Below are 15644 nucleotides of genomic sequence, written 5' to 3'. Positions count from 1 at the left end.
ACACTCCATTTGACTCTCCTGCGCCTGACTTCCCTGCCACCTATTACACCTATGCATGACACTTGGAGACCTTCTGCTGAGGCCTAGCTTTATTCTAATAAAATGGTTTACAGATCACATCCACATCAGGCTTTGAAGTAGGCTTGCAGAATTTCCAGAAAGAAAAAAAATCATGATTAAAGGATTTCCAGAAAACCTAAGAAATTTACCAGAATTTTGCAACTCTACCTGCAACTCAGATTTTTCTGCCTAGCAAAGTAATGTCTGAGTTCTATTGGAATCCAGCCAGGGTTAGGATAGCCAACGTTTGAACATTTTATTCACCCACAACATACATTCATAATAACTACCAGGGTCTGAAACTGTATAGAGACTACCTAATCTAATTAAACCGGAACAACCATTTCAATGATGGGTTCAACCATTCTAACTAAATGATTGGATTAGTTTAAAAAAAGTAATTTATGATGAATCAATTAATTATTCAATGTACATGCAAAAAAACAGACATTAAATTAAAAACAATTCCCAAAAAATCTGCCTGCTAGTAGAGCATGTTGGGAAAAAAGTCAAAAGATCAAATCAACCTCTAGTGGCCTCATGGGTGGAATGTTATTAATATTTTTTTTATAATTTCTTAATTAATAAATATGAAAAATAAATCCGGTTTTGCTATATTTCAGTCTTCTGTGATGTACATAAAGTGTCATATTTGGATACAAACAACTCAAAATAGAATGCATTTGAACTCTATCTGACATGGTACAGGTGTTTCAGTTTTTAAAAGACATGAACCATGTGTGTGAGGTGTATACTGTTGTTTCAAATTAGATTGGTTTAAGACTATCAAGAATCATTCTCTGGGACCCTGATTTATCCCACTGCAGTAAAATTTTAAAGAGCCACTGCCCCTAAAAAGCAACTAATCCCTTTGAAGACAGCCTATGTGGCATTGATATGAGTCAGACACATTCATTATAGTGTCAAAATTGACTACATGGTGTAAATAGGATCATTTCGGTCGTAAATTCTAAAATAGAGCTTGAAACCTCAACAATGAGGGCTCATGAGGGGTGCAGCAGTCTATGGCACTGCATCTAAGTGCTAGAGGCATAACTACAGACTCTGGTTCGAATCCAGGCTGAATCACATCCGGCAGTGATTGGGAGTCCCGTAGGGCGGTGTACGTTTGGCTAGGGTAGGCCGTCATTGTAAATTACAATTTGTTCTTAACTGACTTGCCTAGTTAAATAAAAAATGAGTAAAAGAAGGTTGTGTTTGAATTACAATTATGTGAACAAATCATGCCCCCTTCTGCCAAGCAGTGGTGGTGAGTATAATGAGAGATACTGGAATATTATGACCTTTCTGGTATAATTTAGCTAACGATGTTAGATGACGTTATTGCTGGTTATGTAGGTAGCTATCTTTTGATCAAGCTAGGCAGGCTAGCTAACCGTTGGCTAGCTAATGTTAGCGTATCAAGGTAATTAGCTACCTCATTACAACTTAGTTAAGTCATAGGTCATACAAGTGTATTGTTTATTGTCTAAATAATGCTGGTTATGTAATGTTATCATTTGATAATGCTTGCGAGGAAGGCTAGCTAGGGACAGGCTACAAATCAGATTTCCAAGTAAGTTCGTAAGTCATACAATTGTATTCTGTATTGTCTAGTGAACAACTAAATGAGGAATGCAGCTGTGGTGGTAGCTACAGTGCCTTCCGAAGGTATTCACACAAAAATCCTGGTTGTTTCCTCTTGGTGAAGCGTTATTCTGTAACATGAAAGCTGGGAGTCGGGAAGCAAGTACAGGGAGTGAATAATTTTTATAAATAAACGAACATGGACCAAAACAATAAACACGAATAGCGTATAGACATGAAACAGTGTCAATAACGCCTGAGGAAAGAACCAAGGGGAGTGAGACGTAGGGGAGATAATCAGGAAGGTGATGGAGTACAGGTGAATCTCATGAGGCGCAGGTGCGCATTATGATGGTGGCAGGTGTGCTTAATAATGAGGACTGGCAACGTTGAGTGCTGGAGAGGGGGAGCGGGAGTAAACATGACTGTCATGGCTGGCTGAAGGACTGGACCAAGGTTCAGCATGGTAAGCATACATTTGAACTTTATTTAAAAATGACGCCGACACAACAAAGAAAAAAAAAACTGTGAAGCTTTGGGCTATGTGCCCTGAACAACTACAAAGTTAACTTCCCACAAAACAGGTGGGGGAAAAGCGTACCTAAGTATGGTTCTCATTCAGAGACAACGATAGACAGCTGTCCCTGATTGAGAACCATACCAGGCCAAGACAAAGAAATAAAAAACATAGAAAAAAGGACATAGAATGCCCACCCTAGTCACACCCTGGCCTAACCAAAATAGAGAATAAAAAGCCTCTCTATGGCCAGGGCGTGACAGTATCCCCCCCTCTAAAGGCGCGGACTCCGGCCGCAAAACCTGACTCTAAAGGGGAGGGTCCGGGTGGGCCTTCTTACGGCGGTGGTGTGGGACGTGGACCCAGCTCCACCTCAGTCTGGGCCCCTGCCTCTGCTCTCCTAGCTGCCTCCACCTGTTCCCATGGAAGGTGATCCCTTCCCGCCAGGATCTCCTCCCATGTGTAGACTCCCTTGCCGTCCAGAACGTCCTCCCATGTCCAGGAGTCCACCTTACCATGCTACTTGGTCCGTTGGTGGTGGGAAGTTCTGTCACAGCTGGCTGAAGGACTGGACCAAGGTGCAGCATGGTAAGCGTACATTTCAACTTTATTTAACAATGACTCCGACAAAACGAAGAACAAAAAAAACAACCGTGAAGCTTTGGGCTATGTGCCCTGAACAACTACAAAGTTAACTTCCCACAAAACAGGTGGGGGAAAAGGGTATCTAAGTATGGTTCTCAATCAGAGACAACGATAGACAGCTGTCTAAGTTCCCCCACTTAAAAAGATGAGAGGCCTGTAATTTTCATCATAGGTACACTTCAACTATGACAGACAAAATGAGAAAAAAAATCCAAAAAATCACATTGTAGGATTTATAATGAATTTATTTGCAAATTATGGTGGGAAATAAGTATTTGGTCAATAACAAAAGTTTATCTCAATACTTTGTTTATATAACCTTTGTTGGCAATGGCAGAGGTCAAATGTTTTCTGTAAGTCTTCACAAGGTTTTCACACACTGTTGCTGGTATTTTTGCCCATTACTCCATGCAGATCTCCTCTTGAGCAGTGGTGTTTTGGGGCTGTTGCTGGGCAACATGGACTTTCAACTCTCTCCAAAGATTTTCTATGGGGTTGAGATCTGGAGCCTGGCTAGGCCACTCCAGGACCTTGAAATGCTTCTTACGAAGCCACTCCTTCGTTGCCCGGGCGGTGTGTTTGGGATCATTGTCATGCTGAAAGACCCAGCCACGTTTCATCTTCAATGCCCTTGCTGATGGAAGGTTTTCACTCAAAATCTCACGATACATGGCCCCATTCATTCTTTCCTTTACACGGATCAGTCGTCCTGGTCCCTTTGCAGAAAAACAGCCCCAAAGCATGATGTTTCCACCCCCATGCATCACAGTAGGTATGGTGTTCTTTGGATGCAACTCAGAATTCTCCAAACACGACGAGTTGAGTTTTTACCAGAAAGTTATATTTTGGTTTCATCTGACCATATGACATTCTCCCAATCTTCTTCTGGATCATCCAAATGCTCTCCAGCAAACTTCAGACGGGCCTGAACATGTACTGGCTTAAGCAGGGGGACACATCTGGCACTGCAGAATTTGAGTCCCTGGCGGCATAGTGTGTTACTGATGGTAGGCTTTTTACTTTGGTCCCAGCTCTCTGCAGGTCATTCACTAGGTCCCCCCGTGTGGTTCTGGGATTTTTGCTCACCGTTCTTGTGATCATTTTGACCCCACGGGGTGAGATCTTGCGTGGAGCCCCAGATCAAGGGAGATTATCAGTGGTCTTGTATGTCTTCCATTTCCTAATAATTGCTCCCACAGTTGATTTCTTCAAACCAAGCTGCTTACCTATTGCAGATTCAGTCTTCCCAGCCTGGTGCATGTCTACAATTTTGTTTCTGGTGTCCTTTGACAGCTCTTTGGTCTTGGCCATAGTGTAGTTTGGAGTGTGACTGTTTGAGGTTGTGGACAGGTGTATTTTATACTGATAACAAGTTCAAACAGGTGCCATTAATACAGGTAACGAGTGGAGGACAGAGGAGCCTCTTAAAGAAGAAGTTACAGGTCTGTGAGAGCCAGAAATCTTGCTTGTTTGTAGGTGACCAAATACTTATTTTCCACCATAATTTGCAAATAAATTCATTAAAAATCCTACAATGTGATTTTCTGTAACGGTCAAGGCTGAGACGGTTTACTCTCTCCACCTGCCCATTACCTTCGGGGTGAACTGGGGGCCCGATCAGAAACGATGTCCTCCGGCACCCCGTAGTGCCGGAAGACGTGGGGGAATAATGCCTCCGCAGTCTGTAGGGCTGTTGGGATCCACAATCACCAGAACCGTGGTGTTGCCCTGAGACGGGGGAAGGTCGGTCAGGAAATCTACGGATAGATGTGACCATGGCCATTGTGGAACGGGAAGGGGTTGTAACTTCCCTCTAGGAAGGTGCCTAGGAGCCTTACTCTGGGCGCATACCAAACAGGAGGAGACATAAACATTACATTTACATTTACATTTAAGTCATTTAACAGACGCTCTTATCCAGAGCGACTTACAAATTGGTGAATTCACCTTCTGACATCAGTGGAACAGCCACTTTACAATAGTGCATCTAAATCATTTAAGGGGGGGGGTGAGAAGGATTGCTTTATCCTATCCTAGGTATTCCTTGAAGAGGTGGGGTTTCAGGTGTCTCCGGAAGGTGGTGATTGACTCCGCTGTCCTGGCGGAGTTTGTTCCACCATTGGGGGGCCAGAGCAGCGAACAGTTTTGACTGGGCTGAGCGGGAACTGTACTTCCTCAGTGGTAGGGAGGCGAGCAGGCCAGAGGTGGATGAACGCAGTGCCCTTGTTAACGTCCCTAGCCAAGGTAGGCCACCAATACCTCCCCCGAAGGCTCCCCACTGTCCTCCTCACCCCAGGGTGACCCAGGGTAGGACGTGAGCCCACCGAATCAGTTGGTCCCGAACACCAAGCGGTCCGTACCTCTGCCCCGCCGGACACTGAGGAGGCGCGGGTTCAGCCCGTAACGCCCGCTCGATGTCCGAGTCCACCTCCCATACCACCGGTGCCATCAGCTTTGAGGCCGGAAGGATGGGAGTAGGTTCGGTGGACATATCCTCCGTGTCGTAAAGGCGGGACAGTGCGTCCGCCTTCACGTTCTGGGAGCCCGGTCTATATGATAAAGTGAACCAGAATCGAGTGAAAAACATGGCCCACCTTGCCTGATGCAGGTTCAGTCTCCAAGCTGCCCGAATATACTCCAGATTTTGGTGGTCGGTCCAGATGAGAAAGGGGTGCTTAGCCCCCTCAAGCCAGTGTCTCCACACCTTCAGAGCCCTGACCACCACTAACAACTCCCGGTCCCCCACATAGTTACGCTCCGCTGGGCTGAGCTTACTCGAGAAGAAAGCGCAGGGGCGGAGTTTTGGTGGCGTACCCGAGCGCTGTGATAGCACGGCACCCACCCCAGCCTCGGACGCGTCCACCTCCACTATGAATGCTAGAGAGGGGTCCGGATACGCCAACACGGGTGCATCCGTGAACAGCGCCTTCAACTTGTTGAAAGCTCTGTCCGCTTCTGCTGACCACCGCAACAGCACTGGGTCCCCCTTCAGCAGTGAGGTAATTGGAGCCGCTACCTGGCCAAAACCCCGGATAAACCTCCGGTAGTAGTTGGCAAAACCCAAAAACCGCTGCACCTCTTTTACCGTGGTCGGAGTCGGCCAATTACGCACGGCCTTACTGCGGTCACCCTCCATCTCCACCCCCCAGGTGGATATGTGATAACCCAGAAAGGAGACGGCTCATTTGGAGAAAACACACTTCTCAGCCTTGACGTATAGGTCATGCTCCAGCAGTCTACCAAGCACCTTGCGTACCAGAGACACATGCGCAGTGTGAGTGGCTGAGTAGATCAGAATGTCATTGATATAAACAACCACTCCCTGCCCGTGCAAGTCCCTGAGAATATCGTCTACAAAGGATTGAAAAATGTCTGGAGCATTTTTTAACCCATACGGCATGACGCAGTACTCATAGTGGCCCGATGTGGTACTAAATGTGGTTTTCCACTCGTCTCCCTTCCGAATACGCACCAGGCTATACGCGCTCCTGAGATCCAATTTTGTGAAGAACTGCGCTCCCTGAAAGGATTCCACTGCCGTAGCAATGAGAGGTAGTGGGTAGCTGAACCCCACTGTGATGGCATTTAGACCTCTATAATCAATACACGGACGCAAACCTCCCTCCTTTTTCTTCACAAAAAAGAAACTCGAGGAGATGGGTGAAATGGAGGACCGAATGTACCCCTGTCCCAGAGACTCCGTGATATATGTCTCCATAGCCAACGTCTCCTCTTGGGACAATGGGTACACGTGACTCTTGGGAAGCGCAGCGTTTACCTGGAGATCTATCGCACAATCCCTTCCCGGTCGATGTGGTGGTAATTTAGTCGCCTTCTTTTTACTAAAAGCGATTGCCAAATCGGCATACTCGGGGGGAATGCAGACTGTGGGACCCTGGTCTGGACTTTCCACCGAGGTGGCACCGATGGAAACTCCCAGACACCTTCCAGAACACTCCTCTGACCACCCCTGGAGAACCCCCTGTCACAAAATTTTAGGATTGTGCCGGGCAGCCAGGGAATCCCTAACACCACTGGAAACGCAGGCGAATCAATAATATAGAGACTGATACGCTCCCTATGATTCCCCTGCATTACCATGTCCAGTGGGATCGTGGTCTCTCTGAACACCCCTGACCCTAATGGCCGGCTATCTAGGGAGTGCACGGGAAAGGGAGAATCTATCGGCACAAGCGGAACACCTAATTTAATAGCGAGTCCGCGATCCATAAAGTTCCCAGCTACGCCTGAATCGTCTAGCGCCCTATGCTGGGAAGAGGGGGAAAAAAATAAGGAAAAAAATCAAGACAAACATGTGACCAACAGGGGGTCCCGGTTGAGTTTGGTGCTGATTCACCTGGGGTGATCGAGAAATGTTCCGCCTGCCATCTCAACTCCCAGACGGACCCCCCCAGCACCGATCGGCCGTGTGTCCTCTCCGACCACAGTTGGTGCAGAGGGAGCCTCCTCCTCCGGTACCCCTCGGCAAAGCCCCTCCCAACTCCATCGGAACAGGAGTGGAGGTGCTGGGTGGTGGAACACACAGGACCCTCTCCGAACGCCCACGGGCAGCCAGCAGATTGTCCAGTCGGATGGACATGTCAATTAGCTCATCCAGGGAAAGAGCGGTGTCCCGACACGCTAGCTCCCTGCGGACGTCCTCCCGGAGACTACACCGGTAGTGGTCGATAAGGGCCCTGTCGTTCCACCCGGATCCTGCTGCCAAGGTACGGATCTCGAACGCGTAATCCTGGGCGCTCCTCTTCTCCTGCCGGAGATGGAATAGTCGTTCTCCCGCCGCTCGGCCATCTGGAGGGTGGTCAAACACGGCGCGGAAGCGGCGAGAAAACTCGGGGTAGTGCTCCTTAGCTGAGTCTGGGCCATTCCAAACTGCGTTTGCCCACTCCAGAGCACGACCCGTGAGGCAGGAGATGAGGACATTCACCATCTCCGCTCCAGAGGGAGTGGGTCTGACGGTGGCCAGGTACAGTTCTAGCTGGAGTAAGAACACGTGGCACCCTGCTGCCGCTCCATCATAGACCCTCGGGAGCGTAAGACGGAGGGTGCTGGAGTCGGGAGATGGGGAGTCCTGAGGAGGGGGGCCGAAGGTGGAGAGAGGAGACCGCTTCTCTCCCATCGGTCCATTCTCTCCATCACCAGATCCATCGCCGTTCCGATCCGATGGAGAAAGGTGGTGTGATGTAGAACCCTCTCTTCCATCGATGGGAGGGGAGTGGCTGTTGCTCCTGCTGACTCCATTCCTCAGTGGTGGGGGATTCTGTAACGGTCTGAGTGTAGTGGGTGAGGAGTCAGGCGCAGGAAGCAGAGAGTTTAGGGGAGTGCTATTTTAATGCACAGAGAAACGTCGAACATAAGCCAACCCCCCATGAAAACACAGGGCATAATGAACAAACAAATGCCCCAAACAGGGGGACTTAAACTGTCCAGAAAAACCCACAAAATGGGAAAACACAAAACCCATAGACGTGCACACAAGTACACCAAACAGACGGTCACAATAATTAATCCCGCACAAGGAACCAGGCGGGCCGGCTGACTAATAAAGCCTTACTACCAACTATCTAACTCAAAACAGGTGCACTCAATAAACACATAAGGAGGGGGATGAAATAATCAGTGGCAGCTAGTAGGCCGGCGACGACGACCGCCGAGCGCCACCCGAACGGGAAGGGGAGTCGTGACATTTTCTGGATTTTTTTTCTCATTTTGTCTGTCATAGTTGAAGTGTACCTATAATGAAAATGACAGGCCTCTCTCATCTTTTTAAGTGGTAGAACTTGCACAATTGGTGGCTGACTAAAGACTTTTTTGCCCCACTGTAAGTATGGACAACAATAGAGACAACAATAGACAGCTGTCCCTGATTGAGAACCATACCAGGCCAATACATAGAAATACAAAACATAGAAAAAAGGACATAGTCTTGACCCCCCCATACTGGCCTCGACGAGGTTCATCATGGGTCTGGGCTACTATTCCTCCCTTTCTGTCTCAGGACTACACCCCCACCAGCGGTTGGTGTTGGTATCCGAGGCACAAACGAAAAGGTCGGACCCTATGTACGAGTTGTCAGCGGCCGAGTTGTTATGAGAATGGCTGAACCTTTCAAACAAATCTCCTGGTTTTGTGCTTCAAAACATTCAGTGGCTGTCGAGGGCTGTCAGTCACCACAGCGTCCACGTGTGGCAACCTCTTCACTACCTACGAACTGAGACGAGGATATCTGTCTGTGATATCGCAAAGTGTTTCACCAGCGGGAGACATCGGGTCAGTTGCTGGACTGACACCATTAGTGTCACTGTCAGGAGAGACAGCCCCCCACAAAGTGGAATGTGTATCATCGGAAGCAGAGAATATTCTGCGCATCAATGTTTTTCTTCCTGAGACGGCCGCAAGAGAAGTTCATCTCAACAATCGTATTTCACGACTGCAAGGAGGAGGAACGTTTCTCATTCACTGAGACAAGTGACTCAAAATCATGAAAAGAATGGTCAAACAGGTTTTCTGATGGCATGTGTTGAGATATCGTAATATCTATTTGGATCGGATTCTGCACCAATGGGTTTGTAAACATCTTTTTATCAAGGGGTACTTTTGACAGATACCCCTTGTGAATGACAACTTTGCAGCTAGCGTTAGGGGCAGACAGTGTGTGTCGGAGGGTGAGTGTAGCTGGTGCATGAAGTCAGGCGCAGGAGAGCAAAATGAGTGAGCAAAGTACTTTACTCAAAAATATAGGCACAAGGTAACAAATACACTTGAACAAATACAAACGGTAAATATATTATGCAGGGGTGAAAACAGCACCCGTCGAAAAACCAGCTATCATGTACCGACAATCACGCACAAAAACATGGGGGAAACAGAGGTTTAAATACATGAACATGTAATTGGGGAATGAAAACCAGGTGTGTAGAAAACAAAGACAAAACCAATGGAAAATGAAAGGTGGATCAGCGATGGCTAGAAGACCGGTGACGTCTACTGCCAAACACCGCCCGAACAAGGAGAGGGACCGACTTCGGTGGAACATACATAACATACACAGGGTGAACGAGCAATACGCCCTGGAAGTGTAGTTTCAGCATGACTCTCAATGTGAGAGGCAAGGTAGTCTGAGTGACACCTCGAAGTGTAGTGTCGCATCGTTCCACTTTTAACCAACGTTTAGTTGGTTTCAAAGCCCTTTTGAGATTATCGAATGTTTTAGAGATGAGCAATATTGTCGCACCCGGATCAATTAGCTCATGACAAGTTAAGCAATCCTCCAGGACATAGGAATATTTTCTAGGAATATTTATGTCCGTTGCGTTATGCTAATTAGTGTCAGTCGATGATTACGCTCCCGGACACAGGATGGGGAGTCACTAGAGGTTAAGCAATCCTCCAGGACTGTTTCCAGGCATGGGTGTTTAGATTCCTGTTTAGTGGACATATTCCCCACAAAGTGGAGTGGTCATTTGTAACGACGTGATGTGCCATTTCTGTTCAAGGTGAAAGCAGATCGATTTTTGAGTGGGCTTGGCTTTAACAAAGCGTTTGACCTTTTTCTTCGCTACCTTTGTATCAGAGTCTATAGACAAAGCCTGTGGGCTTGTTCCTTGACCAAGCGGGCCCTTTATAGCATCTAGAAATTTTAATTTTAATGTCCTTGCTATGGGTGTTAATTCCTGCGGAACTGGTGTCCGGTAATTCCCCATCTAGTCCTTGTGACTTATCTTTTACCTTTTTCTTACATTTTTCTTGCTTTAGTTCTTCAAGTAGTGGAACTTCTGGAGAACATTGGTCTAAGTTTTGATTGTCCTTCAACTCTTTGTTACCCTTGTGGTTTGGGAGCAGGAACGTAGCGAACAGGTTGATTGTATCGGTAGTCGTTTCAATGGTGACGTACTTTACAGTTATTTAGACCATGGTGGTTATTGGAATCATGGTTTTGTGGTAGAAACCATTGTTGTGCGTCATCTCTCAACTCACCAATACCTGATAATGCATCCTCTAACTGGAGTGAGTGCTCCTGGTCAAACTTCAAAACCGAGTGTTCAGGGCTCTTAGCGTTGTGAATTTTTGATGCCTCAAAAGCTGTACTTGCAAGCTCTCTGAGTTGTAAGATAGGCAAGCCAACGTGGGCTGCAGGGCCCAAGTAGGTAATGAAGGTGTGATACATGATCAACAGAAACATTTGTTTGAGTGGTAACAGCTCTTCCATTCCTGTTTCAGTGAGTAGGTCAAAGTAAGCTGAACGAAGCCTATGACAGCAAGCTTGTGGGTGTTCATTCCAAGCTTGTGAGCTATAGTGTTTGCGAGTCGCAGAACCACTGCATTCTAATTTCACCTCTGTGGCAAGTTTAGCGTAGTATTTTAGCACGTGTATCTGTTGTAGATGAATGAACCTCATTATGTGTCTATTTGACGTTCACATCAACAGGTAAACCCTGTCAGAAACCGTATCATTCGGGTAGCCATCCAATGAGTCCTCTATGTCAGCTAGGGACGTCTCAGTATCGTTTGGACCGGTGTCAAGGGTGGGGTGTCAACGCGGGCGGAGAGGTTTGTCTTTATCCTTTGGGGAAATTGGGGCTGAAAGGAGAGGAGAAGACAAGCTTTGACGTTGTTGGCCAAGAGACACCATATTACTCAGTGCCGAATGGTCAAGAGGAGAAGACTGAGGGCCACGAGGGAGGCAAGGTCTGAAACCGATCGTCTTTACTCCTTTGAGTACAGGGCTCTGGTTTCTTGGATGGGTAGTCACACTTAAAGCGTGACCATTCTGGACTTCCTCCAGAAGGTACCAAAGGGTGGTATTCTGCTGCATTGCAGAGTCCAATTGAACGCTTAGAGTACTGATTATGGACACGTGAATGTCGCACTTGCTCCTTTCGGTCTCATATTTGCAGATAGAGGTCCTGAGTACGGAGAAAGAGATTCAGTGATGAGATTTCTTCCGCTTGCTTAGAAATCAATATTTCCATCTTCATCACCTGAGTTCAGTAATCATTCATTTGGTCAGCGACTCCAACGAGTTCTGCTGATTTGACATCCAACTTAGTCATTGTGTTCATGAACTGATCGTCTTTGGTGTGCAGCATGTTGAGTAGAACATTGTTACTTTGAGTAGCGTTCAACAAAACTGTATGCATGTTATCAAGTTGAGCGCTCCTGTTTGTAGATAACTCTTCAGATTTATCTAGTTTGGCGTGGACATCATTGTATTAAGTTTTGACTAAATTGAGTTGTTCCTGTAGCATATGATTTTGTTCCTGTCGAAGACGATTTTGTTAAAGAGTTTGTTCATCGTCATAAGTTTTTGCAATTACATTTAATTGGTCAGTTTTCAGGTGCAGTTCCATAGCTAGCAGAATCTTTCCCTTTTCTGCATTTGTCATTGGTTTCCCGGTTCTCTCCACCTGTCCCTTTAGGTCTACTGTTACCTGCTTGTGCTTCAGCTGTGCACTGCAGTATTGGACCGATGGAAATCTTGGATGGCAAGACATCAGGGCTTGACTGGAGAGAAACTTAACGAGGCCTGCACCCGATGGTTGATTTTGGGGAGCTTTGTTCGCAATTTCTGCTGTTTTCCCGCTAACGGCATAATTAGGGTTGGTATCGCTGCTGAGGTCAGAGAATCCATTTATAGGTGGATGTTCACTAATTAGCGGGCAAGTGGCGACTACCCCCCCTGATAGCTTGCACATTATTAGAACATTTGTAAGAAAACATATTTTTCCTGATTTTCCAAAAGTTGGTTTTGGAATATGTTGGGAGCTGCAACGATGATTTTAATATATTTATAGATGTTAATGAACCATCAGTAAAACATGGAAGAGTAATACTTTTATTTTTATGAGCAGTCCAAATAGTAATATAAATATAAACATGCACATGTGAAGTCAAAATCTAAACAATTGTGTCCCATTTCAATCAAATAGGGTGCGATGCCAGGCCATGTGAACAAGATGGGAATCTTATCAGACAAACTGAAATATAGGACAATGGCTGAAGGAATTACTGTAGATAAAATCTGAATTGTAAATCCCACAAAACCTTTACAACAGCTACAGGAAATGATTTGCCTGTGAGATTAATAACTACGTTTTACACAGGAACACACTCTACAAAGATGCCAAGAACAATTCACATTTCAAATGTTATAGAATTAACGTAGGCAGGAGTTAAGTTAAGATATGATTAATTTAGGAAACGGAACAAGTTGATACAATGATAATCAATGGACTCATAGTGGCATATGACATTAGTGTTATCATGACTCATATACATGTATATGTGACATTAGCATTATCACATAGTTTGGAGAAATGTATATTTAAGTAATAAGGTTCGAGGGGGTGTGGTATATGGTCACTATACCACGGCTAAGGGCTGTTCTTGTGTACGACGCAACGCGGAGTGCCTGGATACAGCCCTTCGCCATGGTATATTGGCCATATACCACCAAACCCCGAGGTGCCTTATTGCTATTATAAACTGGTTACCAATGTAATTATTGCAGTAAAAATAAATGTTTTGTCATACCTGTGGTATATGGTCTGACATACCACGGCTGTGAGCCAATCAACATTCAGGGCTCAAACCCCCCAGTTTATAAATATTATTATACAGTGCATTCAGACCTCTTTACTTTTCCCACATTTTGTTACGTTAGTCTTATTCAAACATCAATGAGGAAAAAACATATTTAATCAAACTACACACAATACCCCATATTGACAAAGTGAAAACAGGCTTTTAGAATTTAACAAAAATTAAAAACAGAAATACCTTATTTACGTAAGTATTCAGACCCTTTGCTATGAGACTCGAAATAGAGCTCAGCTGCATCCTGTTTCCATTGATCGTCCTTGAGATGTTTCTACAACTTGGAGTCCACCTGTGGTAAATTCAACTGATTTGACATGATTTGGAAAGGCACACACATATCTATATAAGGTCCCACAGTTTACAGTGCATGAGCAAAAACCAAGCCGTGAGGAATTGTCTGTAGAGCTCCAAGTCAGGATTGTGTCGAGGCACAGATGTGAGGAAGGGTGCCAAAAAAACCTGCAGCATTGAAGGTTCCCAAGAACATAGTGGCCTCCATCATTCTTAAATGGAAGAAGTTTGGAACCACCAAGACTCATCCTAGAGCTGGCTGCCAGGCCAAACTGAGCCATCGGGGGAGAAGGGCACTGGTCAGGGAGGTGACCAAGAAACCGATGGTCACTGACAGAGCGCCAGAGTTCCTCTGTGGAGATGGGAGAACCTTCCAGAAGGACAACCATCTCCGCAGCCCCCCACAAATCAGGCCGTATAGTAGAGTGGCCTGACGGAAGCCACTCCTCAGTAAAAGGCACATGGCAGCTAAAATGCACCTAAAGGACTCTCAGACCATGAGAAACAAGATTCTCTGGTATGATGAAACCAAGATTGAACTCTTTGGCCTGAATGTCAAGCTTCACATCTGGAGGAAACCTGGCACCATTCCTACGGTGAAACATGGAGGGGGCAGCATCATGCTGTGGGGATGTTTTTTCAGCGGCAATGACTGGGAGACTAGTCAGGATTGAGAGAAAGATGAACATAGCAAAGTATAGAGAGATCCTTGATGAAAACCTGCTTCAGAGCGCCCAGGACCTCAGACTGGGTCAAAGGTTCACTTTCCAACTGGACAACGACCCTAAGCAAAAAGCCAAGACAACGCAGGAGTGGCTTTGGGACAAGTCTTTGAGTGGCCCAGCCAGAGCCTGGACTTGAAGCCGATCTAACATCTTTGAAGAGACCTGAAAATAGCTGTGGAGTAATGGTCCCCTTCCAACCTGAGAGCTTGAGAAGATCTGTGGAGAATGGGAGATACTCCCAAAATACAGGTGTGCCAAGCTTGTAACATCATACCCAAGAACACCTGAGGCTGTAATGGCTGCCGAAGGTGCTTCAACAAAGTACTGAGTTTATGGTCATTTCAATTGTTTTATTTTTTAAATAAATTTGCAAAAATGTCTAAAAACAGTTTTTGCTTTGTCATTATGCAGTATTGTGTAGATTGATGAGGGGAAAAAACGATTTCATCAATTTAGAATAAGGCTGTAACATAACAAAATGTGGAAAAAGACAAGGTCTGAATACTTTACAAATCCACTGTACATTACTATTTAATGAACATTCAATCTAATTTGTAGCCAAACTTGAAAAACTGTCTCAAATGACAAATTTAATAGCACAAAAAATACAAGTGATTAGTATTGTTAATTCAAATTAGAAAAAGAGTGGAAAATGAGTGGCATCTTTTGTTTATACAGAAATCCTCAAAACAGTGTCTGGGGACCCTCTGCTAGATTCAATTTTATGTCATTATGCACATGTTGAGGGGCTTCTCATTGATCTCTAACCAGTTCACACTCACGCTAACTTCTCCTGTCTTATGATCTTTGTTTGATACTGAGAAAATAAGAGAAATATAAACAGGACAAAACAGAATGTGTTTTGGATATTAGAATGGCCATGCAGGAAAGGGTTTAACAGTCAATATGAAAAGATAATTCAAGATAATGTTAGCTAGCTAGCTATGGTAGTAGCTTCAGTAGCTACTGACCTGCAAAGTTGTCAATGTAGCTCGACACATACATTTTGAAACCGTCTTCCTTCTTGCTCATAGAGGTAACAGAAGAAGCCTTAACATTCCGATTAACATCATTCACAATCATTTGTGGGAGATCCTGCAGACAGCAGGTGTAAAATGCCATACTGGTAGCTAGCTTGATGTCAATGTTGTTATTGACTTTGCAATGGAAGTTGAGAAGCTGGCTAATCGGAATGCAGAGGT

The 15644-nt window shown here is 45.5% G+C and overlaps 1 protein-coding gene across 1 annotated transcript in view; it reads right to left on the bottom strand.

Annotated features, from left to right (window-relative positions):
- ablim1b (actin binding LIM protein 1b) overlaps nt 1–15644 on the bottom strand; it is a 98939-nt gene that overhangs the window by 10076 nt on the left and 73219 nt on the right. The gene's annotated exons all lie outside the window — the stretch shown is intronic.

The sequence above is a fragment of the Oncorhynchus masou genome, chromosome 31 (assembly GCF_036934945.1).
Source record: "Oncorhynchus masou masou isolate Uvic2021 chromosome 31, UVic_Omas_1.1, whole genome shotgun sequence".
NCBI lineage: Eukaryota > Metazoa > Chordata > Actinopteri > Salmoniformes > Salmonidae > Oncorhynchus > Oncorhynchus masou.
This window is presented reverse-complemented; position numbering and strand designations above follow the sequence as displayed.